The sequence below is a fragment of the Belonocnema kinseyi genome, chromosome 6 (genome assembly GCF_010883055.1).
Source record: "Belonocnema kinseyi isolate 2016_QV_RU_SX_M_011 chromosome 6, B_treatae_v1, whole genome shotgun sequence".
Lineage (NCBI taxonomy): Eukaryota > Metazoa > Arthropoda > Insecta > Hymenoptera > Cynipidae > Belonocnema > Belonocnema kinseyi.
Window position 1 is genome coordinate 88193846 of NC_046662.1, and position 8806 is coordinate 88202651.

Consider the following 8806-nt stretch of genomic DNA (forward strand, 5'->3'; position numbering starts at 1 on the left):
GGGGAGTGCAGGGGAAATGACGTTAGCTCAAAGAGGAAGGGGGGATGTTCACGCACGACGCTTAACTGTATGCAAGGGTGGTGGAAGAGAGGTGCAGAGGGTGGACACGTGAAGAGCCGACGCGTCCACGCATCGCGACTAACCCTTTACTGCCATCACTGCTTTCTTCCTCCCAAGGGGTGAAACGCTAACCTATTTCTTGTAGGCATCTAGCAGTCCCTGAAGGACCCTCAAAAGTGGTGAAAGGTATTTTCCGACAGTTCGGTGTTGCGATTTGAGATGAGATCTAACGCAAGGCGTGTGACATCCAATTGTAAGGAAGATTAAATGTGCCGAGATTCTCGCAAGGTTAACGCAGCAAACGAGAGCATTACATAACTTAATAAAAAAAAATCATTTTTTGTATTTCATAACCACATTGTCTATCCGATTAATGATTTTAAATTTCCGACTACTTTGCGGTTTTCTTCTGGTCATTTAAAGATTTTAAGAGATTTATAAAAAAGGATTCAAGTTAGACATTAAAAATAAAAAAGTCTGAAACCGACATCCGTCCACGGACTTCTTTGAAACCTTTTGCATTGTGTGGCTAAAAGTATGCAACGAAAAGTTAAAAAACCAAAAATCATTGGTAATTAAAATTTAATTTTTTAAACAAAATATTATGAATTATTTCAAATGTTTACATATTTTTATAAAAGTGGTAAATTTTACTTTACTTTTTTTAAATAAACAAGGAATTAAATAAGGAAATTATTTTCAACAACAAAAAATGTATATTATTAGAATAATGTAATGGAAAAATAAATTGTTTCCGAAACTTTATGGCGGACCTTGGTCCAAACAGCACCGAAAAACCATTAAGTATGGAAACTATCCATCCTTTTAGAAAACGTTTTCGTTCTTCGAAATCATTTTTTGACAAAATTTAGCCCCCCCCCCCCCCAAATATTTTTTTATGATTTTATCTTGGAAAGGGTTCATAGGAAAATAATGCATTATTACCGACAAATTGTACATAAAATCTACAACAGAATGATGGTATTTATTTATCCTTCGTGGTCATATTTTCCGAGAAATTTGCCTTGGGACTTGAGGGTGAGTTTTACTGCGCGGATCGCAAGCTCCTTTCGTGGCTCATATGTCCAAAGAAGACGCTTGCTTAAAGAAAATGTATATAACTTACAGTTTAGAAATGAAAATTCTCTAAATTTGCAGTTCTGTACACTGTCATCGAGAAACGACGAATTCTGAATTGGAACTGCGGTTGTTTTGGTAAACTCCCTTCCCATAGATAAAAATAAAAATTATTTTCCAACATTTTCTTTTCCATGTGAAAAATGACCTATTCCAAGAAAATTTTATAGTTCTTTAAGAAATTCCCTGTTCCAAAGTCGAAATTATAGTTCTTCACGGGGTTTTATTTTATATGCAATTTATTTATTTCCAGTCCAAACTTAGAATTATAATTCTTTTAAAAATTCCCTATAACAAGTGATAATTAAATTAATTTCAAAATCAACTTTTCCAAAACAGAATTATATTTATTTAAAAAATTTTCTATCATAATTCATAAATAAGAAACTCTGTTTTTCCAACATTTAGAAGAGAGAATTTTCAAATTATGACGAATTCAAAAATTCTGTTATAAAAATTATTATTTTAATTATAATTAAGAACCATAATTCTTAATGGCAGCTTCTTTTCCTTTTTCCTGTGACAAAGAAACAATTTTAATTCTTGGCGGAAATTGTCTGCCTTTAATTTAAAATTTTATTTTTTTACTGAAATACTGTCTCAAAATAAAAAATAAAATTGTTTATATAAATTCCCTGGCCTAAACTTAAAAACATAATTCTTTTTTGAAATTCAATCAAGCAACTCAAAAATACAAATCTTTTAGAAAATTCCCGATCCGAAAGTTAAAATTATATTTCTTTACTAACATTCCCAGTCCAAGCTCAAAAATATAATTCTTTATGGGAATTCCCCGTCCCAAAGTCAAAATTGTAATTCTCTGTCGGAATTATGAAAATTATGTTTCTTCACAAAAATTTCCTATTCCAAAGTCAAAATTTAAATTCCTTGCGGAAATTACCTGTCCCAAACTTAAAATTATAATTATTTATTAAAATTCCCTATCCCCCAGTAAGAATATAATTCTTCACGGAAACTTCCTGTCCTAAATTAAAAAATATAATTCTTTACGAAATTCCTTGTCCTGATCCAACCTGAAAATTCTAACTCTTTACTAAAATGCCTTGTGCCAAAATAAAAATTAAAATCCTTCACGAAAATTCCCTGTCCCAAACTCAAAATTATATTTCTGTTCTACAATTCCATTTCGCAACTTAGAATTATAATTCGCAGGAATTTCTATCCTCAATAAAAGTGTAGAGCTCATCTTTGAAGACAAGGCTGAGAATGTCAAGGTCTTCATAATGAAACAATACTTGATTACAAGATAATGTATAATACTGTATATAAAAACTTACTAAACTAGTACAATAAGACAGTTTGGAAAGGATTTTATCCAGTAGTTATACCTCTTTACCTGTAGATATACCTACAATGGGTTATAGTTTCTTTTCGCCGATCGCACAAGTAGTACAGGGAAAGTTTCGCGTAGAAGTGGTTGCGAATAATATCCTATCATATGAGACGAGAATTTTTCAGGATATATTTATATTTATGCATTGAAACGCGCACAGTTACGTAAGTGTATTATGAAATGAGAAAATATAATTCATTGAAAATCGTCTTCCTTAAAGCTATATTGAGTTTATTATGTAATGAAGGAAAATTACAATTAAAATGTTTCTTAAGTATAATATAATCAAAGAGTACAAACTGCAATATTGAGAAAAGCTAATGTAAACAATAGATATAAAATCATGTATTTATGGATCATTCGCCGAGATTTTGCCATTCACCTGCATCTATCGACGAAATAATTTTCCGCGTCGGTGCAAGATGGAATGAAAGCTCGATTGAACATCTAACGAGATTGGCACGATCGAGCATAAACTATTTTCTGGGTCCGAATTGCTGCATATGTTTTCCAATTTTTTAGATTTAAGTAGAAAACTCAATTAAATTCCAATCTTTTTTTAGCCCTATGTCTGTGTTACGAAGGCACATGAAAGTAATTTTAATCTATACAATTTTATGCATCCTAAAGTAACTAGAAATCGAATTATCCTAGATGCAAGGACAGAAGAGAACTCGGTAATATGATTAAGCGTAGAGTGACACGAAATAAAAAAATGATCCCTCGTCAGTTGCAATTATAAATTCCCTTTGGCATGATAAGAACGAGAAAATTATACCTATTTTAAATATTAAGACCTTCTACATACAAGGGTTTCTTTTCAGATCCTTACAACAGCGAGACAAGAAAGCCATATGTCACAAAGGGTTAACTTGTGACAACTGCGGTTCAGGTATGCAATTGATACTAATCACCAAATCTCTATAAATGATTGCACATGTCATTCACCTTTGGTGGTTCATAATAGCCGAGATAATACCACGACTGGATTGACAAACCGAAAGGCTGCTACCCTGACTCGCTGAAAGCAAACCAGGTTAACAGATTGTGTTTTGATATAACCATAACAAGGAGCAGGTAGGCAAGCGACACCAACTCAAGTAGTATTTCCTGTCAACTTCACTTGCTGACTTAGAGTTTGTAGTTGAATTCAAAATTGTATATAGTAAATTTTACCATTCCTTCATTGCAAATTATATAAAGAGTCACCTCCAAAATTGATCTGGAATAGGTTCCAACCGATACAAAGGTAATTACGGGGTTTTAACCGCGACCTAAGACCTCACATTTTATTAGTCATGACTCAGGGTAGAATCTCCGGTAAGTTTGGAGCTGTTTCACCATCTTAGGCCGTATTTTGACCCAGGTAAAGGTTGAGACAAGAGTTGTATCATTGTCCAGCGAGAGCCAGATGGCCGTAAGTCCTACTTTACACAATAACAAGGGAAAATTCCAGGTATACGAGAGCAGAGCTGCGTGGAGTTTTAAGCAGACTTTTCTTCGCATCAGCCTTCTATATTATCGAGCCCAAGGAGGAGAAATCGGTTCTAGCGTAAACTACAATATTTAAAAAATGGGTAAAACTGTATTTTAATTTCTAACAACGAAGAAAAGCTTGCCTGTACATCTGAGACACAAAGCAATGGTGAAGAAAAGCAAAATTTTTCTATATACCCGTATGTTTTCCTCCCCTTTCCTCATTAAATCTCCACTCGACGACATCGTTTGCTCCAACCTCTTCTTGTGCACTCATAATCCAGACTCGTACGACTCCTAGTCGAAAGACCATGAATCGACATACCTGTTACCTAAGATTGAAAACTTATGAGACTGAAGTCATCCTCCACTCGAACTTCATGTATTTATAAGCAATATGAATCTGTATTCCAGAAGATGCATCTTCTTGAGTACTAACAATGTTACAAATTGAATACGAGATAATTAAGTTCAAGCAAAATAATTGGTGCATCTCATTCAAAATCCACTTATTCGTATTTCTTGATGTAATTTCTAATTTTTATGATATAAAACATTCACAGAAACCCTTTTCGGCAAACAGACGATCCAGATTTTTGTATCGGTTTTCGCAAGGCTCTTTCTATCTCGGACTGTATAGACAATTTAAAATAAAACATCAAAAACTTCCTCTCATAATTAATACAGATTTTCCATTTCTAAAGTTATTTTGGCGTCAAGGAAGGATAATAAGTCATATAACAAATGAATCTTCATTTTTTAAATAATTTTCAAAATAAACGATTAAAATTTTTTTAACTATTTCAAAGCTTTTAATTATTCCAATCAAAATAACCCCTTTTTCCAAACTCAAAAGCTTACAATTTGGAGTTTTTAAGGCAATGATTTTTTAAATGCATGCATAATTCCATAATAAAAAAGCGTCCAAATTTATAGAGCTCTCAGGCGACAGGTAAGCAATACTATGTTGACTTTAAATCGAATAATAACAAAATGATTATTATGGTAAAAAAAGTGTTTCCAGATATCATCTGTCATTATACATTAAAAAAGATATTGCTCATTATAATCTCTTATACATGAAACTTTAATCTACTTACAATACCGTCGGAAATTGTTGGTACGATCAGCGTAAGTACTGTTAAAAATCATTGCTGAATTTGAAATGTGATTGCTCTTTTAAAAATTGAGCGAGAAACTTTTAAAAAACCATTGAAAAGCTTCTTAAATTTCGCATCAATTGAGCCCTAATAGAGATATTTTTGTCATTTTGGAGAGAATATACTGCGGGATAAGTTAAGAAAAAAATTCAAGAATTTCTCGAATTTTTTACCTCAATTTGAAATTGTGGCATGACCTAGGAAAGTCGTAGAAAAAATCTCAAATTCATATCAGTAAGTCTTTGACGTCTTCTCTTCATTAGAAGCCAATAAAACTAAAAAAAAATCTTTACGGGTTCTCGACATACGTCTAGAAATGTCCAAGCGCGCCTGCACCAAATATTAGCCGCTTTAGCATCCAGCAATAGCCGTCTGCGGTGCTCGCCGACTGAAACTCGACGTAGACATACTTGAACATTTATTGTCATATTTTAGGAACCCCTGAATATTTTTGAAGTTTTATTGGCTTAAATTGAACATGAGATTTCATAGATTATGTCCTGTCTATTTCAGTTGTTCCCTTAAGTATCCTAAGTCACAGCACGAGTAGAAGTAGAGAAACAAAATCTGAGAAATTGTGACCACCGATCTCGCGGTCGACAGCAGTAATCGCCGACTGAAACTTGACATTGGAGGCTTGGACATTTTTATGGGCTCAAATTAAAGATAATACTTCAAAGACTAATTCGCATTGATTTGAGATTTTGTCAACAACTTTCCTAGATCATGCCACAGTTTGAAAACGAGGTACAAAAATCGAGAAATCCTTTTCTAAACTTCTTCCGTATTATATTATCTCAAAAATATCTCTATTAGGGATCAGTTGACGCGCAATTTCCGACAGTAGTGTATGCATCGGAGAAGGAGAAGTAGAACTCACAATCACAAGTAGTCTCACAACCTGAATAAAAGACATCTTACCTGAAACAAAAAGAAAGAATATATGTTATTAAAGGAGCATAAGAAGTAACTTGCAAAATTACTATGAAATAATATTTAACGTGCCTATGTTTTCAACTTTTTCAATTCAAAAATTTGTATTTAAAAAATTTGCCCGCTGCGCAGCTTACTTTGTTCACAAGTTTAAGCGCGCGTCTGTTGGATCTCGCGCTTCACGCTCGGATATTAATTCTTTGCTCTTGGAATACATGAACGAAACTTAATCAAAAACATCTCTTTTAAATCCCAGTATTTTCTACGTAATTAAGTATAGTTAAAGATCAAGTTGCTCAAAGCTCTGTAGGCTTTGAAGTACACATTCGCATCGTGTACATTAAATGTATGCTTATTATCTGAATTACCTCACAATAAAAAGCTCTAATCCTTTCTTCAAACATTATTTCCTATCTCGCGTTGTTATGCTAAAAATAGGATTATTATTTCCATATTATTTTTGATGGATAACGAAAATGTCCTACAATTCTTCTTTTAAATTTTGTACGTATCTCGCGTCTCTTGTCGTAATACTGGAATTTTCGATTTCTGCATATTAATTTCAATAAACAGATTAAAAATTAGGAGTACTGTCCAAAAATGGATCAAAGAAAGGTTGTACAAATTTCTAAACGGAGAAATTCCTCCACAAAATATTCCCGATATTTTTCGTAGTTTGGCTCAAAAATTGAGTTTTTGATTTTTCCGAAGTATTTTCGAAACCGAAAAAAAAACTACTCCTATACGGTAAAATGATTGAAACACAAACTGTAAATATTTTGCCTCATTTAACATTCATTTTACGTTCTATGGCGTATTTTGCATATTTGATTCATCATCAAGGTACACAAATGTTTGAACAATGAACTGCGAATAAGATTGAAGGACGTTATGTTTGGAACAGCAGAACATTCCGGATAAATTAAATTTTAAAATAAGAAATCAACAATGACCTTTTGTTGGTTGGCTGAACATGTTTCTTTAGAATGCAAAGAAATATGTTTAACGAGTAAACAAAAGTAGGCCCGTTAAGCTGGCAGGATCACATTGTAAAAATGGACTAAAAACCTATAGGAAATTCAGGGCTCATTTAGGACTAATTTAATGCCCTATTGCCAAATATAATGCTCCTCATTTAAACAAAAAACCAGTGGTCATGCTAGCTTAAGGTTAAGCTAGCAGAACCCCACATAGAAACAAAAAAATGTGTCAACATTTTTTTTCTCTATAATTTAGGGCTCACTTAATGCCCTATTATCAAATTTGATGCTCCACAATTTTTCGAAAAAACCTTTGGTGATGCTAGCTTAACGTTATGCTAGTAGGACCACACACATAAAAAAATGACTTAGACAATATTTCTTTGCACCATAATTTAGGGCTCATTTAGCGCTTATTTCATGCTACATTGTCAAATTTGATGCCCCGCATGTAAAAAAAAACCTGTTGTTCTACCATCTTAACGTTAAGCTGGCAGGACCACACATACAAAAAAATAACTTGGACCTAATTTTTTGCACTAAAATTTAGGTATCATTTAGGGCTTATTTAATGGCACATTGTCAGATTTAATGCTCCGCAATTTTCCAAAACCCTGTGATCATGCTAGCTTAACGTTAAGCTAGCAGGACCACATAGGGAGAAAAACGACTAAGGCATTATTTCTTTGCAGAATAATTTAGGGCTCATTTAGGGATTATTTAATGCCACAATGCCAAATTTGATGCTCCGCATTAAAAAAATAAACATGTATTTTGCTATCTTAACGTTATGATAGCAGGACCGCAATTTTTCGAAGAAACCTGTGGTCATGCCAGCTTTAGGTTAAGTTAGCAGGGCCACAGGTTTTTGCGAAAAATTGCGGAGCATTAAATTTGGCAATTGGGTATTAAAGGAGTCCTAAATTATAGTGCAAAGAAATTTTGAGACATTTTTTTCTATGTGTGGTTCTGCTAGCTTAACGTTAAACTAGCAGGCCAACTAGTTCTTTTTTTTTTAATGCGGAGCATTAAGTTTGGCACGATGGCATTAAATGAGCCCCAAAGGAGCCCTGAGTTATTGTGCGAAGAAATAATGCCTAAGCCCTAAGTCGTTCTTTTTTCTGTGCAGTCCTGCTAGCTTAACGTTAAGCTAGCATGACCACAGGTTTTGTAGAAAAATTGCGGAGCGTCAAATTTGGCAATATGGCATTAAGTAAGCCCTCAATGAGTCCTAAATTACAGAGCAAAGAAATATTCAGTCATTTTTTTCTGTGTGATTGTGCTAGCTTAAAGTAAAGCTAGAATTTCCACCGGTTTCTTTATTTAAATAAAGAGCATTAAATTTGGAAATAGAGTTATAAATGAGCCCTAAATTAATTATAGTGTAGGAAAATATGGTGTAGCTTTTGTTTTCATTCTGTTATTTTTATTATTTAAAAGAAGACTGAATTGCACTAAAGAACCTGATATCGTATAATTTTTTTTTACAAAATCTGATAAATTTGAGTTTTTTTTTAAATACATACTTTTAAACACGTGCATTTTTTGGTCACACATCAGCTGTTCTAACTATTAATTATTTAAATGTTTTTATAATATTTATATTTTGAGAGTGCTAAATGAGCTTGAAATTATTTTGAGTAACTAAAGTTTTTTTCTGATTTTACTAATTGTTTAAAAAAATTAAATTTAAAAAATAAATAGAT

General features: G+C 33.0%; 1 protein-coding gene across 2 annotated transcripts in view; it reads right to left on the bottom strand.

The window, feature by feature from the left end:
- The window catches only part of LOC117174951 (LIM domain-binding protein 2), a 244913-nt gene that overhangs the window by 128163 nt on the left and 107944 nt on the right, over positions 1–8806 (bottom strand). The window lies entirely within an intron of this gene.